Genomic DNA, 22,701 nt, shown 5'->3' with positions numbered 1-22,701 from the left:
TCCCATGAAATCTTATACATCTAGTCTCTTACGTGAATGAGCTAAATAATATTATTGGATATTTTACGGTAACGTATTAATCATTTCATACATAAGTCACTCATGAGTATAAGTCGCACCCCTGGCCAAACTATGAAAAAAAACTGTGACTTATAGTCCAAAAAATACGGTATAATAAGTCTCTTATTCTTTTTAATAACACTGTTATTAAAGCTAACCAATAATAAATATATATCACTTCTTACCAATAATGTGACTTCTTGAACATGTGCGAAAGAAAATAGATGGTTGGATTAAAATGCATGTGAATGTTTTGTAATTTGAACGTTATTTTTGACACTGTGATTATCAGCGGAATTATTTATTACTTATCGTGTTAAGCAATGTCAGCTAAAATTAATCTGAGAGCCCCATGCAGTCATCAAAAGAGCCGGATCTGACTCCAGAGCCATAGGTTCCCTACCCCTCTACTAGAGCATACACCAGAAAAACTTTGTAGCTTGCATCGCTTTTATTGTATACATAACACGAAGACAGCCTAATGCCTGAAGGGTTGCACAATTTGAATGTTAAATAAAGTTTTAGGATCGCAACAGATAGACCCTGGAACATATTATTTTAATTTTTATTGTTTCTTATGAGAAAGATTATTTCGAAATCCAATAAATTGATGCTTGACCTAAAGCAAGATTGTCAAACTCAAACACTCTGGAGATTAGGGATAGTTACCTTTCACATTTGAACCAATACTGTACCAAATACATGGTAATAGGTATCGGTACTCAACGGTATCAATTTTTGGTACTTTTGTGTATGTTCATGGGGAATTTAAATGTTGATTTGTTTGATAATATGATCTTGTTTTTAATTAAACATTTACCAGTGAGTTAACAATGACAACTGTGTTGTCCAGTTGTAATAGTTTGACTTCTTGCTCTTGTGAGTCTCATTTGAAAGTATTATAAAGGACACTTTGCATGCAGTTGCAATTCCAAAACATTGATTGATTGATTTATTGAAACTTTTATTAGTAGATTGCACAGTTCAGTACATATTCCGTACAATTGACCACTAAATGGTAACACCCGAATAAGTTTCACAACTTGTTTAAGTCGGGTTCCACGTTAATCAATTCATGGTACAAATATATACTATCAGCATAATACAGTCATCACACAGGTTAATCATCATGGTATATACATTGAATTATTTATATTATTTACAATCCGGCGGGTGGAATGAGGAGCTTTGGTTGATATCAGTACTTCAGTCATCAACAATTGCATCAACAGAGAAATGGACATTGAAACAGTGTAGGTCTTACTTGGTAGGATATGCACAGTGAGCAGAAAACATAGTGAGTTCAGATAGTAAGTATATACATTAGAAATACATTTTATTATTTACATTAGGTTATTTACAATCCGGGGAGATGGGATGTGAATGGAGGAGGGTATTAGTAAAGGGTTGAAATTGCCTGGAGGTGTTGTTTTAGAGCGGTTTTGAAGGAATATAGAGATGCATTTACTTTTACTTTTATATACATAAGTATGAGGTGGTGACTTGTCCAGGGTGTACCCCGCCTTCCGCCCGGTTGTAGCTGAGATAGGCGCCAGCGCCCCCCGCGACCCCAAAGGGAAATAAGCGGTAGAAATGGATGGATGGATGGAGTATATAAGTATATAAGTATGGGTTGTACTTGTATAATATATATATAAGTAATATATATATATATATATATAATATAAGTAAGACATAAGACGGCAATAGTCTACAGGCTAACTTTGGTTGCCTAGTCAGGGGGTAGGTAGCTAGTGTTATGTTGAGCTCTAAAGAATGTCAATACTGTAAGTATTTGTCTAATGCACACCAGTTGTTTGATTGTAATGTGCATCTTTGTTGTAGTATTCCTTGCAAAATGTACATGTGTTGAAATGGCTACGTAAAATTGCTAATGTCAATCAGTAGCATGTAGAGGTGAAATGCAAACCAAAAAATCGATATTGTGTAAAAGTCTGTTCATTTCAGCAATTAAAATTCAAATGGAAATTAAACATGTGCTTTAAATGTAATAAATACAAAGTGAAATATTCCTTTAGGTCAAGCTTGTATGTGACATTTTTTACAGTTTTTGAAAACCACAAATTCTACGATATTTCAATTTGAGGTTTTCATAGGCGTTAAGCCATAATCATCAAAATATCAAAAGAATTCTTGAAATACATTGAATTGCATGTTATGGGCCTCGACTTGTCCAGGGTGTGGACACTGTTTCGTCCAAATGTAGCTGTAATAGGCTCCAGCACCCCCCGCCACCCCTAAAGGAACAAGCGGTAGAAAATGGATGGATGGATGGGTGTTATGGGCCTTTGTTATATATTAGTTCCACCTTGTAAATCTAATTGCTGGTATAAAAAAGTGTTTTCACCATATTCTAATTGTCTGAGCTTCACCTGTTCATGAAGCAGCCAATGTTAATTTGTATCGAACTAGCGCATTTTGGAAAATTGGTGTCTTACTATGCCTTTGTGAACTTAGACAAACTTTAATGATCCACAAGGGGAAGTGAAGTTAAGTGAATTATATTTGTATAGAACTTTTCTTTAGTGACTCAAAGCGCTTTACATAGTGAAACCCAATATCAAAGTTACATTTAAACCAGTGTGGGAGGCACTGGGAGCAGGTGGGTAAAGTGTCTTGCACAAGGACACAACGGCAGAGACTCGGATGGCAGATGCTGGGATCGAACCTGCAACCCTCAAGTTGCTGACACGGCCACTCTACCAACTGAGCTATACCGCCCCTTTGAGTGTTTTCTATTGGCATACTTGCTTTGTTGGCAATGGAAAATTGCAACATTACCTAAAAGCAGACAAAATGAGTCCTCTCTGAGTTCTCCTTGCGTCCTTGTTTGTCCGCTTAGTGTTTGAGCCGGTGTTTAGTCTGTAACCGGATGTGACGGCAATTGTAAGAAAGGTGTCAAAAATATGGTACAGTTTGATTTTACGCGACTTGGTTCCCAGTAGTACAGATAGAATTCGGTCAGGGCCTATTAAGGTACCAAAATTGGTACCCATCACTCCAGGGAACCACAATTAAAATCACACTTTAGACCGCTGGCCGAACATGAATCAATGAACCTGACACATTGTTGGCTGTTGTTGCTCGTCTTATTAAGTGTATGTAGATCAATCACCTCCTTGTCGTTTCTAATTTACATATAAAAAAAAAAAAAACTTTAGTCGTGATGTCTATTGACGGTAAAAACAATATTAATAATACAAGATTAGTTATAGTGCTCTTCTGGACAGAGAACTAAGAACCCATCATTCATTCACTCCACATTTGCACAAAGATGGTGGTAGGTTGCATTTGTAGAAAAAATCTCCTCGCTGCCAACGGGTTTAACTGATAGAAGTGTGGCTGCCGATTGGCCCCTCCGACCACTCGTTTATTCACATCCATACACCAGTGTGAGGGTCATTGGGAGCAAGGTGGGTGAAGTGTCTTGACCAAGCGCGCATCAGCCATGACTAGGATGGTGGACGCTGGAATCAAACGTGGAACCTTCCAGTTTCTGGCGCGGTTGGTCTAATATCTGAGCCACGCCCTCCCAAAGGTAATTTTTGTGAGTCTTCTGCAGAATCCGGAGGGGTACGGGGCAAGTGTTTACGAGCAAGATTGCTACTATTACATATATCCATTTTGATGGTATTATCCTAGATTTTCAATGTCTTATTTTGTACGGACAGGGTTTATTTGTTCAAGTGTTGTCGTTTTTAGTCATGTACAATTAAATTACCGCTATTGTTGGTGGTTACCTGACACCTTTGGTAAGAATATTTATTTATGCTTTTTTTTTTGGTCCCGTCCGTAACATAGACAAATCATATAGTTAATGTAGATACCTGTCTGTAACACTATTTAGTGAGGGTGTGGGAAAAAATGGATTCGAATACGAATCGAATCGTTTACGTAGTGCGATTCAGAATCGATTCTCATTTTAAAAAAATCGATTTTTTAAATTTAAATTTTGTTTTATTATTTTTTTTTTTTATCAATCCAACAAACCACTACACAGCAATACCATAACAATGCAATCCAATTCCAAAACCAAACCTGACCCAGCAACACTCCGAACTGCAATAAACAGAGCAATTGGGAGGAGACAAACACGACACAGAACAAACCAAAAGTAATGAAACAAAAATGAATATTATCAACAACAGTATCAATATTAATTATAATTTCAGCATAGCAGTGATTACAAATCCCTCACTGACATTATCATTAGACATTTATAAAAATAATAAAAAAGAACAATAGTGTCACAGTGGCTTACACTTGCATCGCATCTCATAAGCTTGACAACACACTGTGTCCAATGTTTTCACAAAGATAAAATAAGTCATATTTTTGGTTTGTTTAATAGTTAAAACAAATTGACATTATTGCAATCAGTTGATAAAACACTGTCCTTTACAATTATAAAAAGCTTTTTTTTTTTTTTTTAAATCTACTACTCTGCTGGCATGTCAGCAGACTGGGGTATAGAGCTTGCTGAAATCCTATGTATTGAATGAATACAGAATCGTTTTGAATCGGAAAAATATCGTTTTTGAATCGAGAATCAAATCGAATCGAAAAAATCGATATATTATCGAATCGGGACCCCAAGAATCGATATTGAATGGAATTGTGGGACACCCAAAGATTTACAGCCCTACTATTTAGTGTAATGCATCCTATTAAAACCACTGTGGCATCCTGTTAAATTTGTATATCAGTGGTTCACAAACTTTTTTCACCAAGTACCACCTCAGAAAACACTCTGGCCAACATAATAAAGCTAAACATGTTCTAGACCAAAAATCACTTCATATTCTTTACTGCTCGCTAGTGTTACCACATCTGAGTTATTGTGTAGAAATATGGGGAAACAACTACAAATGTGCGCTTCATTCACTAACTGTGTTAGAAAAAAGATTAATTAGAATAATATATAATGTTGGATATAGAGAAAATACAAACCCTTTATGTGTTAAATCACAATTATAGAATTTCAACGATTTGGTGCATTTGCAAACAGATAACATTTTGTATAAAGCAAACTGTAACCTGCTACTCAAGAATGTACAACAATTCTTCTCAAAAAAAGAGGGGCCATATAACCTTAGATGAAAATCTCAATTAAAACATTTGTATGGTCAAACAACACTTTAAAGCCTTTGGCATATCAGTATGTGGAATCAAATTATAGAATAAATTAACCAAAGAAATCAAACAAAGCACCAATATGATTTAGTTTAAGAGACGGTTCAAACTACAAATGTTCACAAAGTACACAGAACAATAATCATGATGAACATCTTGAATCCTTTTTTTTTCCTTTTTTTTATTGAGACAAAGATTATTAATGTTTTTAATATTTGTTCGCCTACTATGGTATGCTATTTATGTAATATGTATTTGTTCACTGTTCTGTTACAGAGAAAAAGGAAATAGGATAAAATAGCTATGGTATGGAAAGGGGTAGGAATAAATAAGCTCTGCTTCTTCCTACTGTAACGCTTGGTGATGCGGAGGCGTTCTTTCAAGGATGCAGTCGGGCAACGGACACAGCGTGGAGGTAAGAAATACTGATTTATTAATAAATAAAACAGACTAAGAAACAGAAAAACATGCACGAGGCACAAAAGGCAAAAAAGAAAACTACTAGCATGGGAGCTAGAGGAAAACAAAAGCATAGCGCGAAAGCTAGCAAGTGAAAACATGGGAATCAGAGTCGTTACTGTTGCGAAACACAAACTGCGTGTAACACAAAGTAGGAAGCGAGAATGAATGAACAGAAAAGGCAGGCTTAAATAAGGACGGTGATTAGCAAAAACAGGTGCGCCTGGAAACTGTGGCAGGTGAAAATAATCAACCATGGTGACAGAACAAACAGGATGGATGGGTGACAGAACAAACAGGAACTAAGGAAGTCAAAACACTAACAGAATATGATACAAAAACGGAACAAACTAGAATATGGTATGATCCGGGCAGTTGATCATAACACCTACTCCTTTTAGGACATGCTGAAATGAAACAACTGGAAATGTGTGATCCATTACATTGTATTGTCTGCATGTTCGAAATAAACTGAAACTGAAATGAACTGAAATGACCATTAAAATACAGTAGCAAACTTACTGAGTGAAATGACCATTAAAATACAGTAGCAAACTTACTGAGTGCGTAAGGGGTCTAGATCTTTTTGCAAAACCTAGATACGAGCAAAAAGTCAAACTACACAATGGAATAGATCCCTATACTTGAGTTGAGTTGAGTTGAGTTTGAGTTTATTTCGAACATGCAAGCATACAACATTGTACATCATAATTTCCAGTTTCTCTTTTACTTTTACATTATATATATATAAAAAAAAAAAATGTGTCGAGTGATATCAAGTATTATCCGTCAATGGAGTTTCCAGACATGTCAAACTACTTGGTGCTCCAGACATAATTTTACACAGCGAAAAAAAAGAAAATTTGGAAAACCATGGAGGTCTAAAACTTCTTAGCGGGTCAAGTAAATATGTATCAAGACTTATGCCAGACTTATGCCATATGCATGGTTTTTGCTCGGGTAAGGTTGCATTTAATGATTTAACTCAGCCTCTACCGCCATGTTTGTTGCCTTGCCGAAAATCGTGATTTTCCCCGTCTTTATCAAAATATACCTATAGATGTCAACATTGTGTATGTGCTGAAAGCTTCATTTATGATTGCTGCCTTTGATAAAAGCTTAACTCTTTTCGGTTTGCTCACATTCGCCTTTTTTTATTCACACACGCCAAGTTGATGATTTTCGAAACACAAAGAAACACAGATAATATCAATATAATACTTGAATGAGAAATAATACACGTTAAAAATATATCAAACAAACCTTCAATGAAGTGATCACTGCAAACTTGTGCATTCTTTGGCTCTGCTCCCTTGGATTGGAGTGTGTCCCGCTTTTCTCTAAGTTTTTTGAAAAAATATTGTATTCTTCCGCCCTTCTTTAATACCTCTCGGGGAAACTCTGAAGAAACGTTTGTCCTTTTTGTGATTCGATTTGAACGGTTCATACAGCCGAAAACAACGCAAGCATAGGGCATTTTTCTTCCAGAAAGGCGAAATGTCGACTAGTGCTCATTAAGAACCGACGCTGGCTTGACCACCACGCATTTATAATGAGCTGGACATAAGCCGAACTTGATGTCATGTTTGAGATATATTGGGTGGTTTTGCTCGATACACTTTGATTTTCAAATGGTGCCGCGATTCGGATGAGATTGACATCTGTGCCTTAGGGCTTTGGTCACCTAACCATACTTCAAATGAAAGGTTTGCACTTAAAAAATCTTCACAACATCCTTTCAGTTTCCCGTCTTCTGTGTTGGTGTTTAATAGCCATTAGTCTGCAGATCACATCTCATACGAATCCCTGGCTTACAGTACTCTGCCAAAGTAGTTCTCAGCATTGGAAATGCAGACCATTTGTATTCATTTATCCAAGCAGATGTGCAGTCTTGCAGCGTGTTCTTTGAATAGACTGGCAAAGGTAGATATCTCCCTAGATGCAGCTGGAACATGCAGTTTTCCTCAGGGATTGTGCGGCTGACTAATAGCATGAAGGGAAAATAGGCTCGTACTGCCAACCGAATGCAAGAAAAGTGGGCTGAGAAGCAGGTGCTGCATTGCTGTTATCCACTGATTGCACCCAACAAGCCTATCAGTCAGCGGGCTATGCAAACTCCACAGCCAATCAAAGGAGTATATGATGACAATAGGCTAGTGCAGATGTTTACACTGAAACTAACAGCAGCCTCGGCAGCAAAGCCATCTACCCGTTTCATGACGGGAGCAGATGGCATGTATGGGGGGAGAAATATAAAACATGACATACTGACACCTCCAATACACATGTTGTACGTGTGCACACGCCCGCTACATGGCATGCACACAAAGGGATTTCCTGCATGTATGCTCCCCTCACAAGTATTAGGGTTAAGCCTTCATTCATTCATTCAGATGCATACAGGCATATTCGCCGTTGAAATGATTATGCTACGGGGATTTTTAAAGACACTCTTTTGAGTTTTAATTCAATTTGACTAGTGTACCTGATTTTGTCTTGTGCACTGAAAACAAAAGATTGTGTTCCGTTCACTTCACAGCTTGCAAGATGTTAAAAGTTTTTCTTTTTTTTAATATTGTGATGTGAAGTGAATTATATTTATATAGCGCTTTTCTCTAATGACTCAAAGCGCTTTACATAGTGAAACCCAATATCTAAGTTACATTTAAAACCAGTGTGGGTGGCACTGGGAGCAGGTGGGTAAAGTGTCTTGCCCAAGGACACAACGGCAGTGACTAGGACGGCAGAAGCGGGAATCGAACCTGCAACCCCCAAGTTGCTGGCACGGCCACTCTAACACCAAGCTATACCGCCCAAATATTTCCCATTAAAAGCCGTACTAATGTTATTACATGACTTGTGTATATCATCCTACTATTTAAACTCAGTTAATTATATTAAGTACTTTTCTGTATGAAATATTACTCATCTTTGTAAGCCTTTTTACAGAATGCTTGTCCTTTTGATGATGTGAGTTATGCCCCGAAAACACTAAATTATGTCCCAAAATTGCATTTGGTTATTTTTTATTTAGGTTATACAATGGTGTATTGGAGGCCATTTCGGGCCCACAACATCCATCCATCCATTACCCACCGCTTGTCCCTTTCGAGGTCACGGTGGGTGGAAGGCGATGTACACTCTGGACAAGTTGCCACCTAATTTCAGGGCAAACACAGACGGACAGACAACATTGAATGGTAAATGGGTTGTACTTGTATAGAGCTTTTCTACCTTCAAGGTACTCAAAGCGCTTTGACACTACTTCCACATTCACCCATTCACACACACATTCACACACTGATGGAGGGAGCTGCCATGCAAGGCGCTAACCAGCACCTAGTGCAGTGGTTCTTAACAAGGTTGGAGGTACCGAACCCCACCAGTTTCATATGCGCATTCACAGAACCCTTCTTTAGTTTATCTAATTTCTACCGCTTATTCCCCCCTTTTTTAGTTTTTTTTCTCAAATTCAAGACAAAGTTATATGTTTTTTATTTTACTGGTGCACAAAATGAACCGTGCATGAACATCATCTTGTTCTAAGAACTAAACCAACACAGTGCATGAACTCACAACAAACTACACACCTGCGAATCAGATGGAAAATTAGAGGGAACATTGTTTGGGGGTGTCTACAATACAGCGATAGGGAGAAGTTTTTATTTATTGATTGATTGATTGAAACTTTTATTAGTAGATTGCACAGTACAGTACATATTCCGTACAATTGACCACTAAATGGTAACACCCCAATAAGTTTTTTAACTTGTTTAGGTTCTGGTTCACGTATTTACACGATGAGTCGGTTTGTGTTGACCTCCACGGCGGACGCTCCGCCAAACCCCAAAGGCCGACTCACTGAACCCCCAAGGTTCGATCGAACCCAGGTTAAGAACCACTGACCTAGTGTGTGTGTGACAATCATTGGTACTTAAACTTTAACTTTACAATTCCATTAAAATGGCCTTGTACTTCATTTCCTGTGCTTAGGAACATGGTTTTAATTTGTATATCAAAAACGAAGCAGTAAAAGAAAAAAAAAAAGATGAATCACAAACTCCTCATCCTCCAACGCTGCTAGAAAGAAAAAAAAAAGTATAATTTTTTTTATTACTTTTGCTTTTTTCAGGGACATGAAGCATAATGTGTGATGTCAGTGTTCTTATTGGTCAGAGCCAAATTAATGATTAGTCACTCATGAACCGCAACGGAACAGGGAGCCCTCTGATGGATTTAGGTCATTTGCATAACTGGTACATGGGTGCGTGATCATGCATTTCTCACGTTCATTAGGAATCAATGGGGGGAATTAAGCTAAAGTTATGTATTTATTTTTGTTCTGACGTATGTTTTTCTCCTGTCTTTCCTTCATTTTTGGTCATAATTCTTGTCTTAATAAGAAATACAAATATTATTGTCCATATTATTTTCGTAATAAGTAATAGGATAGGTTAGGAATTTCAAAAGTAAGCCATCTTCCGTGTGGTAAAGTTTGGGCAAATGACATCAAGAGGGTTAGAATCCCTGACTCAGCACTGCAGCGTTTCACTCAGCATCCTCAGGGCCTTCAGTCATGTGAGACTGAACAATTATTTTCCTCTTTCCTAATTACCAATGCAGCCATTGCAGGCTAACAAAGGCTATTGCTTAAAGAGGAGGAGTGTAACGCCTACCGATTTTTTAAAAATGTGCCCGGTGATGGGGCATTTATTTAATCTGTTATGTACCATCGTTGGGTCTGCAAATAGAATGGACTTCCGCCAATGTCTAACACCTTTATAGACACCCACCTCCAGCTTATAGCTACATTTTATCATATACATTTCTGTTTTATGAGCTATATATATATATATATATATATATATATATATATTTTTTTTTTCATCCTAGCCTCTGGTGAGGGCGGTCGCATTCTCCGTTCCCTCCCTCCCTGCTTGCTCTATTTGTCTTTGTCCTTGTCTGAACTTTTTAAAAGCCTCTTTCTTTGCGCTGTCCTCTAATCCAAATTTCAATATGAACATGATCAGCTGGACTCTTGACGCTATTGACACAGTCTTTTCGACAAGAAAAAGAGGTTCGGGGGAGCCTGGCTGCCCTGATGGAACCATCGCTGCGGGTTACATGCGGGACTCCTGGAACTCATGGAGGATCATGTGCCTCTCAGCTCTTTCCATCTAGGACGTCGAAGACATCTACCTATTTGGAGCTGTGATCACGGGGCACTTGCTGATTGGGCTAGGCATTGCTCTGGTGTATCGACAAATTCGGAAGACGATGGCAGCCACTCAAGGAGCCCAACGGCTGTTCAACGCAATGGAAGGATTGGGTCGGGCTGTGGGAACACAGACTTGTGCGATTTCTGAGTTGAATTCCAAAATGGATCTCATCTTGGAAAAGTTTGCAGAGAAGGAATAATTAATTGGAACTAAAAGAGGTCCAGCATGGACAAGCAGAGAAGACAAGTCAAAATGTTGTCTTCTCGAAGGAAAACAACTTTTTATCTACAATTTGGACTCCCTGAATGGCCTTGCCATGGAGCAGGCTGTTCTGAAGAAAATCTCCTGAAGACTTCTCAAAGATAGACGCTTTTGACCTTCCTTTTTGTCAACAACATCTGTAGCCGAACTTTATCGGCCTCAGCCAAACAAAAACACTTCACCTCTCCCGAGTTAATTGGGCATACGCACACACATGACCCCGACCCTTAAATCAACACCCTCACCAAAGCTTATCTCCTCTGGGGTTGTGAAATGGCCGAGCGGCGCTACAGAGCGAACAGCGGGCCTGCGCAAACCCACCCCTTCCGCTGTTGCAAGTTGGTGTGATATATGTATGTTTAATGTGTGCCATGCTATGTGAGGTTTTTTCCTTGGACTCAGACTAGACCTCTGCTGAGGGTCTAACCTTGGACAGTTATTTTTTTACTCCCCCCCTTTCCTAATGTCACCCTTTTCTTATCTTTTTAAGGAGCGCTGTAACCGGCTGATCCGTCGGCGGTCTCGTCTTGTCCCCCCCCGTAACGTGTGTCTGCTCTTAGCGGGACTGTGCCGAAAATGTAATTTCAGTTCTGATGTGTCTTGTACATGTTGGAACGGACAAATAAAAATTATTCTGATTCTGATTCTGATATACAAACCCCATTTTCATTTGAGTTGGGAAATTGTGTTAGATGTAAATATAAACGGAATACAAGGATTTGCAAATCATTTTCAACCCATATTCAGTTGAATATGCTACAAAGACAACATATTTGATGTTCAAACTGATAAAAATGTTTTTGTTTTTTGTCAAACAGCTTTAGAACAACATTTCTCAACAAGCTATTGCAAGGAATTTAGGGATTTTACCATCTTCGGTCCGTAAGAGAATCTAGAGAAATCACTGCACGTAAGTGATGATAACACGGACCTTTGATCCCTCAGGCCGTACCACATCAAAAATGACATCATTGTCTAAAAGATATCACCACATTTGCTCAGGAACACTTCATAAAACCACTGTCAGTAACTACAGTTGGTTGCTACATCTGTAAGTGCAAGTTAAAACTCTGCTATGCAAAGCGAAACCCATTTATCAACAACACCAAAGAACGCCGCTGGCTTTGCTAGGCCCGAGCTCATCTAAGATGGACTGATGCAAAGTGGAAAAGTGTTCTGTGGTCTGATGAGTCCACATTTCAAATTATATTTGGAAACTGTGTACGTGGTGTCCTCCAGAACAAAGAGGAAAATAACCATCCGGATTGTTATAGGCGCAAAGTTCGAAAGCCAGCATCTGTGATGGTATAGGGGTGTATTAGTGTCCAAGGCATGGGTAACTTACAAATCTGTGAAGGCACCATTAATGCTGAATGGTCCACACAGGTTTTGGAGCAACTTATGTTGTCATCCAAGCAACGTTATCGTGGACGCCCCTGTTTATTTCAGCAAAACAATGCCAAGCCACGTGTTACAACAGCGTGGCTTCGTAATAAAAGAGTGCGGGTACTTTCCTGGCCCGCCTGCAGTTCAGACATGTCTCCCATCGAAAATGTGTGGCGCATTATGAAGCGTGAAATACAACAGCGGAGACCCCGGGCTGTTGAACGACTGAAGCTCTACATAAAACAAGAATGGGAAAGAATTCCACTTTCAAAGCTTCAACAATTAGTATCCTCAGTTCCCTAACATTTATTGAGTGTTGTTAAAAGAAAAGGTGATGTAACACAGTGGTGAACATGCCCTTTCCCAACTACTTTGGCACGTGTTGCAGCCATGAAATTCGAAGTTAATTATTATTTACAAAAAAAAAATAAAGTTTATGAGTTTGTACATCAAATATCTTATTTTTGTAGCGTATTCAATTGAATATGGGTTGAAAAGGATTTGCAAATCATTGTATTCCGTTTATATTTACATCCAACACAATTTCCTAACTGATATGGAAACACGGTTTGTATATATATATATTTATTTTTTAATTATTATTATTTTTTTTTTTTCGAGGTTTCTGTAGTTTATCCGTTATACAGTGCTTAATACCGGGGTGGAGCGGGACAGAGGCTATCTGATTCCTACAAGCCGGTGAGGCATGGCCTCACCTGCCATCATTAAAAGAAAATAAATGCAAAAAGAAAAAAAAGAAAACATTTTTATATGTATCCAGTGATTATACAATAAAGATATTTTCCATTTAACTTCACCAGTTTTAGATTATTTTTATTCAAAATCGCTGAATTTTCACATTTGCCGTTGAGATACTGACCAGAGACTTGCGGTGAGTCACAGCCAGCTGAGCCTCCCGGTCACTATGGCAATGACTGGCTAACTGCTGGCCTGCTGTGCAGTGAGACCGTATTGCTATATGAATTATATTATACATTTCCACAATTTAGTTAGCTGAGGTATATAATGTACAGTGTATTTTGTCAACAACTGTATGTGTGTAACATATTTCTTGTGCTGGGCAATCATAAAACGCCTGCGAAGATCGCACTGTTTGAGGCTCGCGGTAATCCGGCCTCTTGGCGGTAGAGGGCGCTAGTGATCCCAGAGATCATTCCTGCCTACTCGGCTAGGCCTGCATGGGGACATCTGAAGCCGGTATGTTTTAAAGTTGTTGTTTGCCTGCATATTGTAAAAACAACCGTCCAACATTTTACAACTAGTTGTAAACTTATAGGTGCCGACCATCAGGGCCGATGTTGAGATATTACGCCGACTTGGTAAGTCAATCTGTTTGGTAATAGTAGCTACTAGCCGTACCCATGTATTTTCAATGGGCGGTTAGCATCGGGTTTGAATCCCGTTTCCTCCAATGTTTCTGATTCGATTGAATTTATATATATGTCGAGTATTTATTGTGGGTACTTAAATATGGTGACTGAGTATTGTGGCGTTTCAAGGCCATCTGCATTTTTTATGCTACAGTAAAGCGCGGTTACACTATGACGTCATAGTGACAACACTGTGTGGCTGTATGAACTGTGAATGCACATATGGACTGGTAACAGTCTCATATGGCTCCTATAAACTTGAAAAAATTTTAATAATACTTTTTATGAATTACCTGAACTAAACCAACATTTTTTGTTGAGATTCCTTTCTGTTTTTTTCTTTTGTTTTGAATGGCCATTCCTATTAATGTCTTTCCACTAGTTGTTGCACTGTACATTTTTAAATAACACCAGTATCATTTAAAGTATTTAATTGTGTCTGTCCTACTCTCTCCGAGCTGTAATCTAGACTTATGATTAGCCCAAATATTAGTGTGTAGTAATATTGAAAACTTAAATGGGTTGTACTTGTATAGCGCTTTTCTACCTTCAAGGTACTCAAAGCGCTTTGACACTACTTCCACATTCACCCATTCACACACACATTCACACACTGATGGAGGGAGCTGCCACGCAAGGCGCTAACCAGCACCCTTCAGGAGTAAGGGTGAAGTGTCTTGCTCAGGACACAACGGACGTGACGAGGTTGGTACTAGGTTGGGATTGAACCAGAGACCCTCGGGTTGCGCATGGCCACTCTTCCGCTGTGCCACGCCATCCCCACGCCGTTCTACTACTAGCTAAAGTACCTGCTACATTAAGTAAAAGTACCAATGATTGTCACACACACAGTAGGTGTGGTGAAATTACCCTCTGCATTTCACCCATCCCCTTGTTTACCCCCTGGGAGGTGAGGGGAGCAGTGAGCAGTAGCGGCCCGGGAATCTTTTTTGGTGATTTAACCCCCAATTCCAACCCTTGATGCTGAGTGCCAAGCAGGGAAGAATGCTGGTATGAGCTTTTAAACATAACCCGTTAACTGCTGCCAATCAAATGGTGAATAAGATACTCTATAGGGTTCGTATGTTTATAAATCTGACTGTGATGAAGTCAGTGCCTCACCAGCCATGAACCTCACCGCACGTCACTGGTAAAGTGTCTTGCCCAAGGACACAACAGCAGTGACTAAGATGGCGGGAGCGGGGATTGAACCCGGAACCCTCAAGTTGCTGGCATGGCCGCTCTACAAACCAAGCTATACCGCCCCAGTTTTTTACATTATTTTATTTAAGCACAATTGTTCTTTGATTGCAATAAGAAACATATCTTTAATATATTGTAAGATTTTTCGTTAAAATAAAACCATTAATGACATTTTTTTGTGGTCCCCCTTGTTAAGAAACTTACCGAAAAATATCGAAATACATTTTGGTACCTGAACCGGCACTAAAATATTGATATCGGGACGACACTCGCGCATATTTATCCAATCCAATCCAATCCACTTTATTTATATAGCATATTTAAACAACAATAACGTTTCAAAAGTGCTGCACAGCCATGTTAAAAACAATATTAAAAAAAAACAATATTATGCTCCACCAATGACTGAATAAAACCAAAAATAAATAAATATAAAACCAATATAAAAAAAACCAATATAAAAACAAATATGATTAGAAACAATTTTAACGGGGCACCACCACAGAGACACTCGTTCACTGCACATTCATGTTATCATCCATCTTTTCAAACCTGCAGCAGATATACATGCCCAAGTTACATATGTTTATAACTGAATATGTAGTAAAAGAGAATTTTCAAGTTCTCACGCATTCCAAAATCATTATTCAAGTTTAAAAAAATAGTTATTTATTGTATAATGACTTTTGAAAATATCAGCATCGCTGCATCTATTGCCTGTCCCCCTGTGACTAATCCATTCACGGCATTTATGGCCTCTCTTTGAGGATATACGATAGTAGGAAGAGTAACAATTCGGTATCAACCCCTATATATCTGCACCCAAGTTGTCTCATCTCAGGCCTCCTACCTTGACACGATTTCACAAAAAGACATTTTTTTTTACTGCCTGTAAAGAGACTCTGCTAGAGGTGCAATTCATATTGTGTTGTAACACAGGTGCAATGTGAATAAAAGCACCAGCTTGTTGTCACACTTTCTTAAGAGAGTCATGGTGGTGTCAAAGCTCATGAAGAAAAGGTGCCAAAGCATTTTTCCTTTGGCTCACAGCCAACGCTGAGTTACTGTGCCAGGAATCCTATGTGCTAATGGTCCTGCCAGGTACAAACCTGCGCCATCTCTCATCCATTCAATCCGCTCCAAATGCTATGGATGGAAGGTCAATGTGTTTAAAGTTGGGCACTGGTACTTTATATGCATGCTAGTTTGTGTGTGGTAGTGGGGGGGCGGTGCAGGCAGGTGGGTGGATCAGTGAGTTTCCACAAAATGTCATCAATCTTAATCCTCTGTTTTTCACTAAATCATTCCATTTTTTGCAGAAGAGGATAAAGGCAGCACCGCTGGGTATTACACAAGTCCTCACAAAAGGGAGTCATGTATATTTTACTGTTTGAGTAGCTCAGTTGCCATGGAAACAAGATATATTCATTCCATTGTCTTACCACGGCAGGACAAAATGCAGATATGAAGAAAGTGTTGTTAGTTACTTGAATTAGATGCATGAATGTGTTTGCATCGTGAATTTGTACTTGCTGCGCACCCGTGAGACCAGGCTGATGTGTTTGCTCTTGTTCTGTTTGTATGACTTTATGTCATTTTTTAACCTACATTTTCTTTTTCAAACCACATTTGTTATACTGACCGTTTTTACTGCTATTTATCTATCACTGTGCAGATTGTCAGAGTTTTTTGGTGACAAACCCCAAGATTTAGAGATGGAGGCAGGCATTGGATAGGAAAACATGATTTATTAAAACTAAACAAGAAAAACAAAAAGCACGCACGTGGGCGGATGACAAACTAAGGGAGATATAGTGGGAGCTAGAAAACAAAAAGGAACTTAGCGTGGAAGCTAGCGGGTAGAAACACTGGAAACAGCTAATGGCTGACAAGAAAACACGAAACAAAAGAGCCAGGAGAAAATAAACTACAAATAGCTAACAGGAACAGCTTACCGCTACGACGACAAGGACCAATAGTAGCATGACAGGTAGTAGCTGTAACGATTACATCGACACCACGGGTAGCAACGACAAGAGCGACATGTGGCAACGACAAATCAATAATCCAGCACTGACTGGAGGAACAGAGTAGGTAAAATAGGAGCGGGCTGATTGACCACAGGTGTGGCCAGGTGCCAATCAGCCGCAGCTGAGGGAAGACAGCACACAGGGAGATAAAAACAGGAAGCTGAACCAAAATAAGGGTGCTGACAGTAACTAAGGACCGGAAATACTAAACACACACAGAGGAAAAAGTAAAACCCAAACAAACTGTCAGTGGCAAACCTGACACAGATATTTCAATCAATATGACATCTACTGATATTTAGAGTTTCATAGAAATGTTGCTTTAGTGATAACAATAATATTAAAAACTATTGAAATAATATTAATTATTAAATAATAGTAAGCTATCAATAATAATAATACAAATAAACAAGTGACTAAATCAAATATGTGATACTTAGCCACTTTACTGTATGCAATACAGAGCTAGTAAAATATCATTATAATGACATCCATTTACAAAGAGGTTAGAGTTAGCGCTTTTAATTTACAATAAAAAAAAAATCCCAATACATTCAATCCAAATTAAAAATACTTAAAAATAAAAATAAAATTAACTGTGCTTAAGCCAATAAAATGTTGATTAAATTAAAATGGGAAAATACATGTAAACTAATATGTACACACAGACATATATATATATATATATATATATATATATATATATATATAAATATATATATATATATATTTATATATCCAACCATCCATCCATTAATCCATTTTCTACTGCTTATTCCCTTTGGGCTCGAGGGGGGCGCTGGTGCCTATCTCAGCTACAATCTGGCGGAAGGCGGAGTACACCCTGGAGAATTCGCCACCTCATCGCATCTATATATATATATATATATATATATATATATATATATATATATATATATATATATATATATATATATATATATATATATATATATATATATATATATATACAGTATATATATATTATTTTTTTTAATAAGTCCTAATTCCATTTGTATGTTAAAATTATTAGGAAGACATTGTGGCACTAGGTAGTATTTGAATGTAATAAAGGAAAAACATTTGTGTGGAGGACATTGTATGATAAACAATATCGTATTTGTTTACAGCAGGTGTGTTTTAGTAAGAGTCACGTGAGTTTTTATGAATTTGGAATCAGAATCAGAATCAGAATCAGAATCAGAGCTTGTTGTAACCAAAAATGAATGCTCACGGTTCGTACTATTAATATTGATCCGATAATTTTAATATTTTTTTCTGAAGTCTACTTTAGTCATGATGGATATGCTATTAAAACAGAATGTCATTTTATTTTTAATTTTTTAACAAGGTTTTAATGCAAGGTTTCATTTCAGAGAACAATCCTCTGCTACAAGGTCACTTTACATTTACTTATGTAAACTATAAATGGATTATTGGGTGAGTTCTAGATGCCTCGGAACGTGTCAAAAGAGTACATTTTGAGGTTTTGAGTGATGAATGTCAGGGCAAGCAAGACCAATTTGCCCACGCCTCCAGCAAGGACGAGTTTGACGGCAAGCGGACAAAGAATCAAATGCGGCGCAGATAACGTCCGCCCGGTTAATCTGTTTCTGACACAGCCTTGCTAAGCTTGTGGAATTTTTTTTATCAGAGAGGCTGCTGTCTGAGTGAAGTCATTGCAGATGCATTATTTTTTTTGAAATGTTATCTTTGTTGGACGAAAGCAGGATTACTCTGTAGTTGCTCTACCTAGTGGGGAAGTTGGTGCATTACAGTTCCATCGAACTTTTCACAAAATATGCTGTGACTTTATCAACATTGAAGATGTAGAGACCTGTTTGGTACAGGTTCACGTTTCATGATGATCCATTGGCATTGTTAGGCCTATTTTAGGGTGGCCCATGCTTTAGTACCCCCTGAATAATTTGGTCTGATTTTAATTTATTATTTTATCCTACAAACAATTGCAGAACATTTTAACAAAAATATGCAGGACTATGAGTTTAAATGAATAACAGCATAACCTCTCTTTATTCACTACGACTATAAATCATTTGAAGACCCTTGGTCGGTGCTTATTATCCAATCCAATCTGTTGCATCAGTAACGCCCGCATTACTATACTGAAAGTCCAGTCTATGTTTTCACGGTTACCTTAGAAAGGACGAGCAAGCTAGCAGCATTAAAGCTTAATACAGTGTGTTCACAACACTGCAGGGTAGGATGTCAAGTTCAGATTTTATTTTCTGAAATCTGACCTTTTTATGTAGTCGTTCACTTTACAAAGTAAACGTGTCGGGACTCAAATGTGAATGCAAATTGACTTGAATACAGACAGCATTTCACTGCGGTGTAGTCTGCATGTGACAAATAAACTTGAACCTTGAACATGGATCAATGACGTCGCACGTCCTGCAGTGTTTACGTAAGTGGACTAGTTGTCTCAGTACTGGCACATTTGCTGCAATTTCAAGGATTCAGTGCAATCAAAGTCAACATTTTCTGAACTGCGGACAAGATTATGAAAGAAGATGTCTCCCACAGTTTTGGGGATATTTCGCCTCGATGTCTGCTCTGAAGAGTTTGTTGTCGATCAGTGGTGGAACATTGATTGACGTGAGTTCTTAAAACATTATTTTCGCCTGTTTCTGCAAATTTGTCAACTATTGATTTTGTATCCATCTGTTTTGGTGAATAATGATGAGGTTTATGATAAGCCTCATCATTATTCACCACGTTAGATAGATTAGATAGTACTTTATTTATTCCTTCAGGACAATTTAAATTTTCAGCACATTCCCATTGAAGATCAGACACACATTACAGGGAGACAGAACAGGATCGCTGCCGGGTCTGCCGGCTTCCAGCGCCCCTTACAAAAAAGATGAGATACAGGTAAACAAGTGGGGGGGAATGGGAGAAAAAAAATAGAAGATTAAAATAAACTAAAATAATAAAATCGATCTAAGCCTGGGCCCCTGGAAAGGGGGTCCAGACTGAGGCCAAGGGAAAAAAAACAATAACAACTCATAGCCATAGTACACATCTCTCTTACATGTGTGTAAGAGGGAAACATCAAAGAAGACAAAGAACATGAAAGACATTAAAGCAGCGGGTACAACCAGCCACTTCTACATACAGCTATGAATAAAAACTAAAAGAAACATATACACTGTGGTGGCCTTTTCGGTGTTCCACGCCATCGTTCGCTGGGGTGGAGAGATCATGGCCAGAGACAGGAGCAGACCCAACAAAGCAACCAAGAGAGCCGACTCCACTCTCGGCCACCAACCAACTCTCGGCCAGTGTCCAGTCCGCATGGATGAGCGAGGATACGTCCAAGGAGACTGAGGTGTCCGACACCTGCTCACCCAGCCAAGACACCGCAAAGCCTCTCCGTCCCGGCGCTCAGTGCTTGCTCCGCAGGCCTGTCCCCTCATCCGCATCTCCTCCAGTCCCTCCAAACAAACTCCAGTGTGGCAGACACCCAGCAGCTGGTCTCCATGGCCAAAAGGCTCCCGGGAGGCAGATCCAGAAGTCCACAAAAAAAAGCACCGCAGAGGTCACGGAAGTGCCACCCCTTGTCACACAGTCCCAAAGGGTCCCGGACCAAAAGGCAAAAATTAATTTAAAAAAATATATATATATGTATATATATATAATAACACATGAAAACAAGAGGGAAACACAAAAGGATGACACAAGAGCACAGAGCTCCTGCCAACAGCAGCCACCATAGCAGCACCATCTTGGGAAAAAAAATAAAAATAGAAAATATTTTAAAAATTAAATATCATGATGATACCGTAGAGTTCATACTTAAGTTGCATCAAAACACTATCTGATTGATTTTAATGGATGGATGGAAGTCATTATCATAATGTCTATAATATTGCTGACAGAAAAATAACTCCCACACCGAATGATAAGCAAATCACACTACTACAGCTTTGCTGTATAGGTGTGCTAATTAAACTTAATTGATGTGGTTCAATAGTCTTAGTGTTATTTTAGAGTAGTGTTCTGGGGGCTCTGAAGACTGGATGCACTGACATAGTAAATTGGGTAGCGTTCTATCTTCTTTTCATCTTCACTTTTATCGTTTTCACCATAAATGGCAGGTTAATGTGATAGTCCATATCACCCATCCCTACTGGCCAGGTGTGGCCTGTTGGCCTTGAATTTGACACCTGAGGTCTAAATTCCTTAAATGACCATTACAGTAATAACTGGAAACTAACAATATTGCTTTTCAAACATTTTGATGTGGTCAGTATTTGCTGTGTCATTCTGTGGGGTGGTATAGCTCGGTTGGTAGAGTGGCCGTGCCAGCAACTTGAAGGTTCCAGGTTCGATCCCTGCTCCTGCCAACCTAGTCACTGCTGTTGTGTCCTTGGGCAACACACTTTAGTGAATTAGTGAATTATATTTATATAGCGCGTTTCTCTAGTGACTCAAAGCGCTTTACATAGTGAAACCCAATATCTAAGTTACATTTAAACCAGTGTGGGTGGCACTGGGAGCACGTGGGTAAAGTGTCTTGCCCAAGGACACAACGTCAGTGACTAGGATGGCGGAAGCAGGAATCGAACCTGCAACCCTCACGTTGCTGGCACGGCCACTCTACCCACTTGCTCCCAGTGCCACCCACACTGGTTTAAAACATAACTTAGATATTGGGTTTCACAATGTAAAGCGCTTTGAGTCACTATAGAAAAACGCTATATAAATATAAATTCCTCTCTAATTCTCTCTCATAAAGTAACAACAAGTTGCAAGAAAAACAATCTTCAAACATTCTGAACCAAAGAGGTTGTGCAAGGGCAACATATCTTTAGGTGGACGTCCAGCCGCCGTTTTCCAGGCAAGAAAGTTTCTTTCCCCCAGAACCTCCTCTGTTTTCTGGTCAGCTCTGTCGTGCCGTGCAAGTTTGTTTACTCTGCTTTCATCTGGGCAACATTTCCCTGTTTGCAAGTCGTCTGCTAGCTTTTCCCTGCATCAACACTGTCCTTGTGTGTTTGGCCCATCTCATGCTTTCTAAAGATGACTGAATCACTTTTAAACTTATACTTTCAAATGTATTTAGATGTATTCAGTGTTTGTTGTGTAATTCTAACCAGGTGCCAAAAAGTTGTGAGCAAAAAGATCTTGCAAGCGCAATCAATCTTTGATAGGTTGTTGGTTCTGCTCCTGTCTCTGGTCATGCTCCCTCCATACCAGCAGACGATGGCGTGGAACACCGCAGAGTCCACCCCAGTGGATATGTTTCTTTTACTTTTTATTCATAGCTGTATGTAGAAGTGGCTGGTTGAATCAGCTCTGCACTTTTAATGTCTCTAATGTCCTTTGTGTTCTTTGATGTTGCATACATCCCTTTTACACACATGTAAGAGGGATGTATGCTATGGCTATGAGTTGTTTTTTCCTTTGGCCTCAGTCTGAAGCCCCTCTCCAGGGGCCCAGGCTTAGACCCCCCCCCCCCCCCCCCCATTGTTTACCTGTACCTGTGTCTCCCCTTTTTTGTAAGGAGCGCTG

The 22,701-nt window shown here is 38.9% G+C and overlaps 1 protein-coding gene across 2 annotated transcripts in view; it reads right to left on the bottom strand.

Annotated features, from left to right (window-relative positions):
* gabra1 (gamma-aminobutyric acid type A receptor subunit alpha1) overlaps positions 1-22,701 on the bottom strand; it is a 92,515-nt gene that overhangs the window by 10,626 nt on the left and 59,188 nt on the right. The window lies entirely within an intron of this gene.

The sequence above is a fragment of the Nerophis ophidion genome, linkage group LG04, assembly GCF_033978795.1.
Source record: "Nerophis ophidion isolate RoL-2023_Sa linkage group LG04, RoL_Noph_v1.0, whole genome shotgun sequence".
NCBI classification, from domain to species: domain Eukaryota; kingdom Metazoa; phylum Chordata; class Actinopteri; order Syngnathiformes; family Syngnathidae; genus Nerophis; species Nerophis ophidion.
This window is presented reverse-complemented; position numbering and strand designations above follow the sequence as displayed.